This window comes from Onychostruthus taczanowskii, unplaced genomic scaffold (genome assembly GCF_017590055.1).
Source record: "Onychostruthus taczanowskii isolate IOZ18803 unplaced genomic scaffold, ASM1759005v1 scaffold24, whole genome shotgun sequence".
NCBI lineage: Eukaryota > Metazoa > Chordata > Aves > Passeriformes > Passeridae > Onychostruthus > Onychostruthus taczanowskii.
In genome coordinates this window covers 6,172,272-6,184,590 of record NW_024499684.1, presented here as the reverse complement: position 1 = coordinate 6,184,590, position 12,319 = coordinate 6,172,272, and the positions used below count along the sequence as shown (strand labels likewise).

Below are 12,319 nucleotides of genomic sequence, written 5' to 3'. Positions count from 1 at the left end.
GCAAATATTTGCTTATATGTGCTTGGTAGGCCGAGCACTCCCTGTTACAAGTAATTTCAACTATTTTAAGGATGCGTCTTAAAAATATGGGCATGAGAAGACTTTCCAGTTGCTGGGATGATGGAGCCACTGGCCGTGAGCAGTTGTCACTGAAGAACTTCACAAGCATGCTTTTACTCACAGATGAACCAAGACCTCAGTTCTGCTCCAGTTATACATCTGAAAGTTAGGGTTTTGTCCAATCTTTCTTGCTACTTTGGGAAGTGTAACAAGAGGTATTGTTTAGAAGTGGCTCTCCCAGAAGGCAAAGCCAACTCGCTGAGCTTAGCTCACTCACTGAACAATCTGCTGTAAACCACAACCTGCTCAACTGCCCCGTGTTACCCAACATCCGTTCTTGGAAACCTCTGAGAGAGAGATCCTCCTTCCCATACGCTCTGGAACTGTCCCCTGTAGCGCTGAATCCAGCTGCACATTTGGGCAAGAGAACTGCAAAGGCTAAAGCTCATCACCGAGAGTGAGAGGCCTTTGTGCAGTCCTGAGGGGCGTGAAAAAGGGAAACCAGAACAAAACAGATGGGGGACGACTATTAAAGCACAAATCCTCCAGAATTCACTTTGTAGATCCTGCAGAGCAGAACTTCCTGGGAAATTGACCAGTTGAGGAAATTGACCAGTTGAGCACGTCATCATGTTATGAAAGAGAGCCTGGCACCCCAGAGCCACGACTGAACATTTGGAGAGCACCAGACCAGGAAACCTTCATCCAGATGACTTCAGCTCAGCACGTTGTCGCTGCTCGGCAGATGGATGGGAAGACAGTGTTTGTAGTTCCTGAGGGCCAAACAACACACACTTCAGGGATTCTCCCTCCCCCGTTTCTCACACAAGCTTTGTGAACGTCACACCTCTCATTCCCATTTCATGGACTTCTCACATATCCTTCTTTAGGCCCCTGCTGTACCCCAGTCCCCCAGAAGAGTTCCCTTTACTCTTGCCTTAGGCTATGTGCATATTCCCATTTCCCTTCCTCCACACACTGTTACTGCTTATCTTCTTTCACCTGGGAAATAAATCAGAGTATCAAGAGGTCAAACTCCATTAGGAGCACGGACAGATCTAAGATTATAATGCGTGAGTGTGTTAATGAGTGCCTTGCCACTTTTTCTTCCCCTCTTAAATTTCTTGACTTTCAGCAAATTTTGGAGCTGGACTGGATATACTGTTCAAAATTATTGACTCTTTACATACCTAAAGCAGACAACCTACACACCATTAGTGCGAAGAGAAAGTTGCCCACTTGGGCCACCAAAACAATTACACAAATAAATGCTGGACACCAAGTGATTTACAATTACAAATATGATTCCTGGCTTTCTAGAAAGATTTAGGTTTCTTTACATAACTCTGGTCTGTATTTAAATATTTTTCTTCAGAAAGGAAGGAAAAATGCATGCGTTTGACCCTGAAGAAAATGCGTACTATGAGAGGATCATACACCCAGAGATCTACCCAAGGCTTTGTGAAGCTGATGGATCCTATCTGCTTGTGTGATGATGCTCAGGTAGGAAAAATCTGTCTATCGTATATCCCAGGTGTCAGACTGAAGGTAAAATCCAGAAATGCTGCCTTAGGACTAGCATAATTCTCTGGCAATGCTCTATCCACAAAAAAAAAAAAAAAAAAAAGAGGCACTACATTCATGACCATCTCTTTATTCACTGCCAGCTGCAGTGAAATCAAGCTCTGAAATTCAGTGTGGTGGTGTGGATGCCCTATTATTTGAGCAGCACCAGAGCTAGGCTGGGATGTGTGGAGAGCCTTGGAACGAGCTGGGATAACATCGGATGTTGCCATCGCATCCGTGCAGGGTTTGTGGTCATTGGGACTCTGCACGGGTGCCAATGTCCGGACATGAGAGTGCTGGACCATCGCCCAAGAGTGTGAAATGCTCTTGCAAAACCATTTTAAGATGGAAAGGGCTGCCTGGTGACGAATGTGGTTTTGATTAACAAAGCTCGCTTTCAAAAACAAACAATGCGGCCCTATAGATGATGAACAGCATTTCAGTTGTAAAAATGAGCAGCACCCAGGTAGGACATGAATTAGTGCTGCGGAGGATTATTTTCATTAAATGAAACGAGAGGGCAGAGGCGGCAGCGGGGTGCCCGCACGGGGCTGGATCCCGGTGCCAGGTGCCATCGCCAACCGCGACGGGCTGCGAGGAGAGAGGCAAAACCACCATGTTACATCCTGCATTTACATAAGCTCTGTTGGCAGCGCAGTTTAATGTCTTTCCTAGAAAAGCTCCGCGGCCTGGGGCCTGCCGTGCCCGCGCGGCCTCCCCTCCGCTTCCCTCCCTTGGCCCGCGGCCGCCTCCCCTCCCGCACTGCCGGGCGCGGCGGGGCAGCCGTCAGGGAGCGGGTCCCCCTCGCCGACCCCCGCGCTGGGCTTGTGCGGCCGGGCCGGGCCGCTCCTCCTCGCCTGGCCTCGCCTCCCGGCTCCGCTGCTTCCCTTCCTCCTTTCCTTCCCTCCCTTCCTTCCCTTCCCTCCGCCGGCGCCCATTTCGGCGCGGCCGGGCACCCGGAGTGTCTGCGGGCCGCCGGCTGCTCCGCGCCGCTTGGCTCCTTCCCCCAGTAACAGCTCCCACATTCCGCCCCGATCCCTCCTCAATCTCAATCACACACACACATATTACTTTCCCTGGCTCGGATATAATTGAATATCACAGCGCTACGCGCTGGGTATTTTTTTTCCTTCCTCCTCCTGTGTGTGTGTGGTGGTTTTGTTGGTTTTTTTTTTTCCTGGTGTTTTTTTTTTCTCCTCCTCCTCTCGGTGTGGACACCTTAAAAATACATATATATATATGTGTGTGTGTGTGTATATATATATATATAATCGATAACTATACGCGTGTACACACACACACACTCACACAGGCAGGGATGTGCGCGTATATACACGCGGCGGTATAAAACACACGGGAGGAGGAGAGACAATCCCGGGTAAATTCCTCGTGCCTCCATTCCCTGGGAAAGGGGGGAGCAGCCGCTCGCAAGGTAAGAACCGGGGGGCTCCGAGCCCCGGGGGCGGGCAGGGGCCGGGGATGGGGGTGGGGGGCGGCCGCCCTGTTTGCCCCACCCCGCGCCGCTGGCTTCCCCTCCCCCACCCGCCTTCATTTTTTTAAATTAAGGGGGAAAAAAAAAGAGAAAAGGTTTAATGGAGCGGGGGATGGGGGGGACACCGGCCTCGGCAGCGAATGGCACACGGGAGCCATGGCGAGAGGCCTATTTTTAGCCCGATTTGTGTGGAAGAGCGGCTTCCCCTCCCCCCCTTCCCGCATATTTACTTAGGGGGGTGAGGGGAAGGGGGGCAGGGCCGGGTCGGGATGGGGGAGGGGAGGCCCTTCCCCTCCCCCACTCCCCGGAGTTCTCCCCCATCCCGACTCCCCGTTCCTGGGGAGGGGATACACCCCCACCCCCGGGCCATTCCCGATGTTCCCCCCATCCAGAGCCAAGTTATTGATCAGTGTGCCGGCGAACTTCGGGGCGGAACATGCGATGCCCGGCGGCGGCAGGGAGCGGGCCCGGTTCGGGGCACAAAATAAGCTTTTATTTATCCATTTCCCAGCGTCTCTCCTTCCCAGGGCTTGTCCCTGTCCGAAACCCTGGTGTAAATTGTGTGTTGCATCAATGAGGGGGGCTTGCTCGCACGGTTGATGCAGTGTGTACTGTTTTCTTGGTGGAGGATTTAAGTCCTGAGATATGTGGCTTGTTATTGTTGTACCCTCGAAAGGGTTAAAATTTATCGTGTTGTTCCAGGTGAATTTAATCTTTCATCACCGAATTTCCTTTTAAGGCAGCTTGACAGAATAAAAGTCTCTCCCTCGCTTGTCTTTATCCCCAGAACAGCAAAACTTTGTCTGTGCTTTATGGCAGGGGCTGGTTGCTGCAGATGACACGTGAGTCTGGAGGAAAGTTTGGTTTGTAGGTCGCTGTGTAGGAAAGTGAAGTTTGCTGGTGAAGTTTTTACTACTCTCCAGTGTGCTCGACTTCCTCGTTTTCCTGTCCGTGTAAATCAAATTCCTAACTGATTTATGGGGGAGGGGATCACAAAACATATTCCTTCCTTATTGTTAAGGCATGGGAGGCATGATCAGGAGAAACAGGTCTTTGTTGCATAAAAAAAAAAAAAGAGTTTCGTGGGCTTGTCTGACTTGCTTTGCTGTCCTTCCGTGCTAAAATAAATGTCTGAGCACGTTGTGTGCTTTAAGAAGGTTCTTTGCTGTTGATGGTCTCTGCCCTTTGGGTTTTGTGAGTTGTGCTCCTTTAGCAGCACTGCGCCATATGCAAAGTTGGTGTTTGGGGTTTGGTTGTGCCTGGGTTTTGGGGCAGTTTGGTGCCCTCTCCTTGCTCTGAGTAGCCCAAAGGCTTGTCCATGTGAAGCTCACGTTGGGTTTGGGGCCTTCCTTTGGACACGTGTGTTAGCTGGCTTTTTGGAATATATTCTAAATGAGGACTGGGCTGCAAGCTCCAGTGTGTGTCCTTAAATTTAAGTGAGTGGGTATGTGTTTGTGGATGAGCTGTGACGGGGTTTTTGCCCTTATCCATTGAAAAAAAGGGGCTGCTTAGGACACAGGTGGTGCCCTGTAATTGATCGAAACAAACTTTCTGTGGTTTTCTCTAGTGTTTTTTTTTCCCTTTGTTTTTGTTTAAGGTCTAATGGAATGGTAACATTTTGTGTTATTTACCTAAGGTCACCTGAGCTGGTACACTGTTGCTATCTTAAGTGTTCTTTGGGGAAGTTGGATTTTTCTCTATGAGAACTGTGTTTTCTGGTACTCTGTCTTGGGAGCGTGGTGGCCTGCCTCCCAAACTGTTATTGGGAACACCTGGAGAACACTTAGCTCCCATTCCTGGAGGAAAGGAGAAGGAAATGTAATTTAAATGTATGAAGGAGTTCGGGTTTGGCTTTTGGGCTTCATAATTTATTTTTAAGACTTTGCAAGAGTGTATAGTTTTTGTTTGTTTGAATGTGCACAGCCATAACACATGTTTGTAGCATAAAGAATACAATAATTACAGAAGATTCTGTTGCTTTTTTCACCCCTTCAAACAGGTGGTTGTTTTTTCTTGTGAGTTTCTTTTTTAATATGAATACTTCTTTCAGTTTTACTCTATATATGGTAATTATTGATGTTTGTGTAATGCTTTGAAGTTGTAAGGCAGGGCATAAGCGCGAAGTACCCAACAGCAATACTTCATAGTCGTTTTCCCATCATGAAAGAGTTTGATGCTAAAAAGTGCTACAGCCCTAAGCATAAAGAGGCTCTGGATGGATTAGGGGAAATGGCCAAAATTGCTGATAATGTTGTTTTCAGATAATAGTTTTAAGTTAGGAAGAACAGATCTGAATAATGTAAAGCAAACTGAGTTATATTACCTAACTTCATTTTGGTCTGGAATTTAATAGAACGTGGACTTCACATTTGAGTCAGAACGTGTTTGCTGTTAGAAGTTTTGTAGTGGCAGTAAAGACCTGCATCCTACAAGGATGTAATCGTGCAGAAGTCAGGAAGTCCTGTAAAACACACAGCTTTGTGAACATCAGTGGTCTTGTTCAGCTGAATGAGCTCTGCAGCTGTCTGTGAAGTTGCTCCCAGAAGCTGGGTGTGTTTTGTATTAGTGGTGGGCAGTAGGATGTGAATCTTTCATTACACTGATGCTGTTTTGGTACACCAGCACTGTAAAGTGTCTTGGGAAGGCTGAGGTAGTGGCTGGTGTGACACTTTTTCATCACTAATTCCTCAGCTCATTGGGAGTCCCAAGTGATAGTCACCCCTCCAGGTTTTGCTTGCTTTGCCTGTCTCTTCTGCCCCCCTGGTCCCCAGCTGCTGAGGATTGTGGTGTCTGTGTGAATTCTGACACCTTGCTGGCGCGGGCACTGCTGGCAGGCGGAGAAGAGGCAGACACAAGTCTCCCGCCAGCTCTTCCCCTTCCCAGCTGGGATAAGGGGGTGGTAAAGTGGTCTGGTCTGTGCTTTGGAGAGGAGGGCAAGGACAGGGTGTGCTGCAGGTGGGTGTTGTGTCAGTACTGCAATATTGTGATACTGAGATGTATCGTACCCAAGTGTGACTCATTGATAATCTAATTCACGCTGTTCATATCGAGTGGTGTGATACTGGTCTGTGTGCTGACCATCCTCGCTGGGTGTGTGTTTGCACATGCCTGCACCCAGAGTTCAGGGTGTAATAATGACTGTATTTAGTGCCCTAAACTTCAGCTCATGCAAGTAGCTGCAGGTTGGGGGAGAAGTGAAAGTGTGTGTGCACACTCTGTAATTATCCATGTTTGGCTCCTGCAAAAAGTAACTGCTCTGAGAATATACTCATTGCATGCTCATTTTTAAATACAAATTGAAGTGTTTGTGTTAGGTGAAGGAGTGTCAGGAGCTTCCCATTAGGAATTATGATTGACAGCTTTTCTCTCTTTTTGAGTTGCATTGCTGCATTAATGTAGTAGCTTCAAATTAACAGGTGATGAAGAAACCATTTATATGTTTCTGCTATTGATTTAGCTACCCCTGTCCCAAATGGGCTCAGTTTTTTAAGTGCGAAGTATGAAGTTAGATGGTCTTAATTTCTGTAAAGTCACTTAATGACGAGTGACTTTACTAGAGAAAGGTTCACGTGATCCCGAGCAGAGTAGATGGAGACGGCTTTATTCATTTCATAATTGGTTTCTTCTGAGATAAAGTGTGACAATGAAATGAGGAATAAGGAATATCTTTTGATATGAAATTGTAGAGGAATATATTGGCTTTCCTTTAATTTTGCCAAATTGAATTAGCTAACTGGAGGTAAGAAGCAGTGAGGATGAGGCAGCGTAGCTGTCACTTTGAGAGAGTTGATAGCTTGAGTGAAAAGGTTTGGAAGTCTGGTCTGGAAATTGCCAATTTGTATGAAAACTGGCAAACTTCTTAGCATTCCATCTTGTGGTATCTAATCCAAGAGGAGAAGGCCCTTTCCTTTCTTCTCGTAGTGAAAACAAGGCTGAACTTGTTTATACAAGATGCCCTAGAGTTTTAGTGGCCTTGTTTGAGTTCAGGTTAAATGTTTCTTTGGTTCGGAAGGATCTACAGAACTGTAACTCAGCTTACACTCTTGAAACATTTGTCTTTAGTACCTTACCACTTACCTTTCTGTGACATCCTTTAGACTTTTTATGTTGATAAGGAGCCTTAAAAATAATTCTGCTTTGATAAGAAGTAAGTGGTCATTCCAAGCTGGAGGTTGTGTAATTGTAGGAGAAAATGCATGCACTGGTTGGGTGCGTAGGATTTTGCTGCCTTGGCTAGCCAAGGAGTGAAATTGCTGGTGTTGCAGCTCACACCTGCTTGCTTGCTTCTTGGATGGGCTGATTGCAGGGAAGGCTTTTGAGTGTATTTCCTTACCTGTAGAAATAGTAATCAGTAAGTCTGGTGAATTGGTGTAGCTTTCTGAAGAATTTATTTAAAGAAGCTCCAAAGTGATGAGGGGGAGTGTTATGGAATTATCTTGGCCGTTATAAGCAACATCTTTCAAAGAGTCTCCTTTTACTGAGGTCCTTTGGAATATGTTAGCTGGAATGCCAGAAGCAGCATCCCTAGGTATGCTATTGGCCTAACAAACCATTTTTTGAGGATAAGTAATGCAAGCAGATTGAGTGTCAGCCTGACTGTGTGGTTCAGTGCCCATGGCCCTTCCTTGTGCTCTCTGTACCCTGCTTGCCTCCAGGAGCTGGAGATTGGTAGCAGTGGGGATCTGGTCCCTGAATTTGTGCTGTAGTTGTGCTTGGTGCAAGCATGACTCGTTTTAAGAAGAGTATAAGCTGGCATCTGCATCTCTGAAGTAAGATATTAATAGTTTTATTTTCAAAGATGCTGAGTCCCCGCAGTTGCATGTGAAGTTGGCAGTCTCTGTGTGTGCTTAGCATTTCTAAAAATCAACTCTTGTGTGTGGTTTGCAGGCTTTTGCAAACTCCCGTGAGGGTGTAGTTTCTGTTCCTGGGAGCAGTATTAGTAAAAGGCTATGTTGTGTGCTCTGACTTGTGTTTATTGTTGTAATTCTGAAGTCTCCATGTTGCAGAGGAGCAATCTTGCTTACTAGTAATGTCTAGCAGTAAAAAATCAGAATCATCCAGAGAAAACAGTTGTGTGGGATTTTTTGTTTTATGATCTGTTCAATCTCTGTTCAATGTCAGTGTGTTACAGACACTCTCTACAACCATGTGCCATATGCAGACACGCTGGGTGTCATTTCAGATCGCTGGAGGTGCCTTGCTGGCAGTTCGAGCTGGTGGGGTGTGAGTAGCAGACCTTCCCTTCCCCTTCACTGGGGCAATAGTTTTGCCAGCCTGGCAGGGCAGGCGAGCAGCTGTCCCTGCAGTAATGCTGGTGCTCCTTTTAACCCTTTGTGGGTTTGGGGAATGATTCAGTCACTTCTCTGGCTGCATGCAGAGCTTCCTCTCACCCCACTGACGTCAGGCTGATGGTCGATTTTTATGAATTGGGACTGTGAAAGTGGAAACTTTGCTCTGTGCACAGCTATGTGCCTGTTGGTGGTTACCAGAGAGCTGCAGAAAAGCTCTCTGGTAACCACCAGAGTGGAGTATTTTTCCAAGGTTATGAGTTAAGGGTCAGATATTTACTGTTTGTGAAAAGGTAGTGCTAAATACTGTGCCCAGTGCCAAAACCACAGAAATTGTCAAGGGCTAGAGTCCTAAATAGAACCCATCCTGAAAGTTGCATCCATTTGACATTAACAATGTTAAAAGTTCAGACTCTTCACATGGGTGACCTATTGCCAGCAAACTGAGTGGGGAATTATGGATGGCGAGCACATGTGAGGCAGTTTTGAGTCCTCTGATGGTTCCCTAAAAGTACCAGGCAAAGAGGAGACAGTTTGATTTCCTGGAATAAGTTGCCCAGGCTGGCCAAGGAGTGGAATAACAAGTTTCATAGCTCTTTAGTGGTTTTTTGACAGACTGATTCATGCTGGAGTGTCAGCATGACTTCTGAAAATATAATTTTGCTTTGTAAAAATAGTATTTTAAAAATGTCATTATTTTTCATTTATTATTGATATTGGTCAAACTTACAGTCCTCTTGGACAAATGAGCGTTTTTGCTATTAATTTCAGCAGTTCAGAGAGGAGCTTACCTTAAAATACCCATTGATCTTAAGAGAGATGAGTGAGTCTGACCCTCCCCCCTGCTTCCTGGTCTCTCTAGCTCACAGTAAGCATGAGAACTTTTCCTCTTTTAGGTTATGTCTAAATTTGTGGGGAAAAAAATAGTCTTGATATTGCATAGACCTATGGGGGAAATAACAAGAGATCTGGGTCAAAAAAGTAGGACGTGCAAGATTTAGAAGCTGTTGAAGTGTATTTATTTGTCCTATATTAGGTTAAAGGAAGTATTGGTGCTCTCAGTTTGGCAACGTGTCCTTCAGTCTGCGGTGTGCTGTAAAGGGAAGACAACTGCTAAACAATGAATCACCACTAATTTCTGTATGGATGTTCACATTCTTCTCTAGTGCAGAAATTTCTGCTTGTGTACCAACACAAACACACTTTGGTAAATACAGACTCTTGGAGATAAATTTTAATTGGTCTGTGCTTTGTAAAAATACAGATTTTTTGCCATGATGATGTTTGTGATTCTGTAATGTATCAGATTTTATACTTTTTAATGTATTTATAAAGCAAAGTTAGCACAAATGTGGATGGAGGAAAATGAGGGACGGTGTGGTCAAACCATATATTAATGCTGACATCAAATAAATTGTGCTAGAAGCATACTTAATAAATAAATATGTGCTAGAAGCATATCTTGTGTAGCAACGGATTAGCTGTTTCCCATTGCTATTGTGACAAATCTGGAGTTTATAGAAGTGAGGTCTGTACTTGCTGAACAACATGAATGTTTTCTTGATGCTGACGTGGTACCTGATTTTCCACTTTATTTTGAAGGCACAACTAAATTTCACAATCTGGCGTCTTGTTTATACTATAAGTATCTACCATTGTGGGCATGAAAAAAGTCAGCAATACGAAACTTCAATATGTTGAGTTGTGACAAAACTTAAATACAATGAAACGACTTACTAAGCAGTTTTGGAGAGCTTGATCTGATAGCAGGAACGGATATCTAAATGTAGCTGATTAATAGAAACCAACTTATTTTTCTTTTCTTTTTTTTTTTTTTTAACAGCTTTTGCCTTTATAGTAAATATTTGTCACAGTTGTTGGAGCTGTAAGAAAAATGCTTTGTATTTCTGTGAATGTCTTCCAGGGCAGATTGTGAATGGCTTTTGATTACATTAGAAATACCAATGTTATCTTGCTGTTGGCAAAATCCATGTTAGTTGGTTTTTCTGCTGTCTACATGTGCAAGGTTATTTTTTACTTATCCTAGTTCATCAAGGCCCTTTGTAAGATTCTTTCTTACAGTACATATAATACACATTAAATACATTAGCAATTAAGTTTTAAGAGTCTCTTCTATAAAAATAAAACAAAAAGCCCTCTTTACCACTGGGTCATCCCGTTGAGGTGCCTGGGCACCACAGCCCTCCTAGGTGTATTATTTTCTGGTAAGATGGGCATTGCTTTTGTCTTAAAAAATGAACCCTCTCTTTGTGTGGTTATGTGGGCTGGTTGTGAAAGCACCAAATTCAATTTTCCCATCAGTCTGGTGTCGTCCCAGTGCCTGGAACACAGCTGAGGTCCCATGTTGGAGGGATACTCACAGCTTGCGTGTGCTGGGGACTTCTAGAGATCCTGTGCATCGACAGAAATGGTGGGAAGAATTAAAACAAAATACACGAAAGATAAAGGGATGGAAACTTTCATAGGTAGCCAGGGAAAACAGTCTGGATGTGTTTTGACTCGCTCTTTGACGCTGCGGATGACTTCATACGCGGGGCTCGGAGGGTATGTGAAACACAGTGTCAGACTCCAGCTAGGAGAACGTCCCTTACGTAGGCTGAGATCTGTCTGTTGTGCCAGCAGCAAGGCTTGTGTGTGTTGGACACTGCTGCAGAGCTCCAGAAAGCTCCATTGATGGTGTTAGAATATGTGAAATTTCATTTGTGTGCTAAATGTGCCTCCCACTTACCCAGCTGTGGCCTGGGCCTGTAACCCTGTAACTACCTGCTTGTGGAACGGAGTTTTTTTCAGGGTGAAGTGAAAGAAATGCACAGGTTTTAAAAACACATTCAGAGATCAGGTTAGTCAGATTTCATTTGTGTTAATGTTCCTGCAAATGGTGAAAGTTTGGACCTGCAATGTACTTCCGTGTGCCTGTTGCTGCCTAGTTGTATTTGTTAATCTGATGCTGCTGGGCCTACTGCTGTTCTGTGTAATTAAAATAACCCCCCAAGCCTCCCCCTGTGTGATAAAAAGACAAATGGTGCAAGATTGTGCTGCTTTTTTGTTTCTGAATTAACCCTTCCAAGTGTCAGGGTGGCTCTGCCTTTTCCTCTTGGCTCTGCTCCTTGTCCATGCTGTAGTGGGAAAGAGGCAAATAAGTGTAGTGAACTGGCAGTTTGCACCATTTTATTCTTACCCCTTCCTAAGGCTTTGTTTTTTCTAATCACTCCCCACCTGTGTGTTTTGGTTTTGGTTTTTTTTTTTTTTCCTGGGCTTTCTCTATCCTTTTGTTGTTTTGGACTTTTTCTTTTGTGTTGTCCCCATCTGTTCTGTTGTCCTTTAAATCAAATTGGTGCCTTTTTGTTTCTGTTCTCTGGATCTTCTCTGCTTTCTTCCTCTTTCTCAAAATGTTAAATATATACGCAGGACTCAGTCCTAGGTAGCCCTCTTGAACTGGAGGGGTTGGATGGGTTTGGATGATGTAGCCTGAGTCAGTGGTGGAGCAAAACCTGCTGGGGAAGTTTCATTTTCCTGTGTGTGCCCCTGGCAGCGAGCAGGAGGTGAGCGAGGGGCTGCCTGCGGGCACATGGGTGGTTGGGATGGGCACACAGGGCAGGAAATGCAGAGGACAAATTTTGGCAGTGCTCTTCTATGATAAAAATAATCTTGGCTCTAGGCATATAGCATTGATCCAATTCTTGATGAAGTCAGAGGGAGGCTTTGGAGGGAGTTGGTGTGAGCATTTAGTAGAGACACAAAGCTGAGGAAGTTGGAGTGAAAACCTCAGCGCAAGGTGGGGTTGGCTTTGGGCTTTTCAAAATAAGGGGTTTTATGCAAGAAGTTTTTATTGACATTGTGACTTAAAATTAGTGAAAACAAAGTCAGTCATGGTGAAATCAGTGGCAGCCTT

The 12,319-nt window shown here is 45.0% G+C and overlaps 1 protein-coding gene across 2 annotated transcripts in view; it reads left to right on the top strand.

The window, feature by feature from the left end:
* The first annotated feature begins 2,804 nt into the window (after window positions 1-2,804).
* The window catches only part of TBL1XR1 (TBL1X receptor 1), a 110,759-nt gene continuing 101,244 nt past the window's right edge, over window positions 2,805-12,319 (top strand). For both annotated transcript variants that reach the window (XR_005952784.1, XM_041405714.1), the window contains exon 1: window positions 2,805-3,058. The gene's annotated coding sequence lies outside the window, so the exon portion shown is untranslated. The remainder of the gene's footprint in view (window positions 3,059-12,319) is intronic.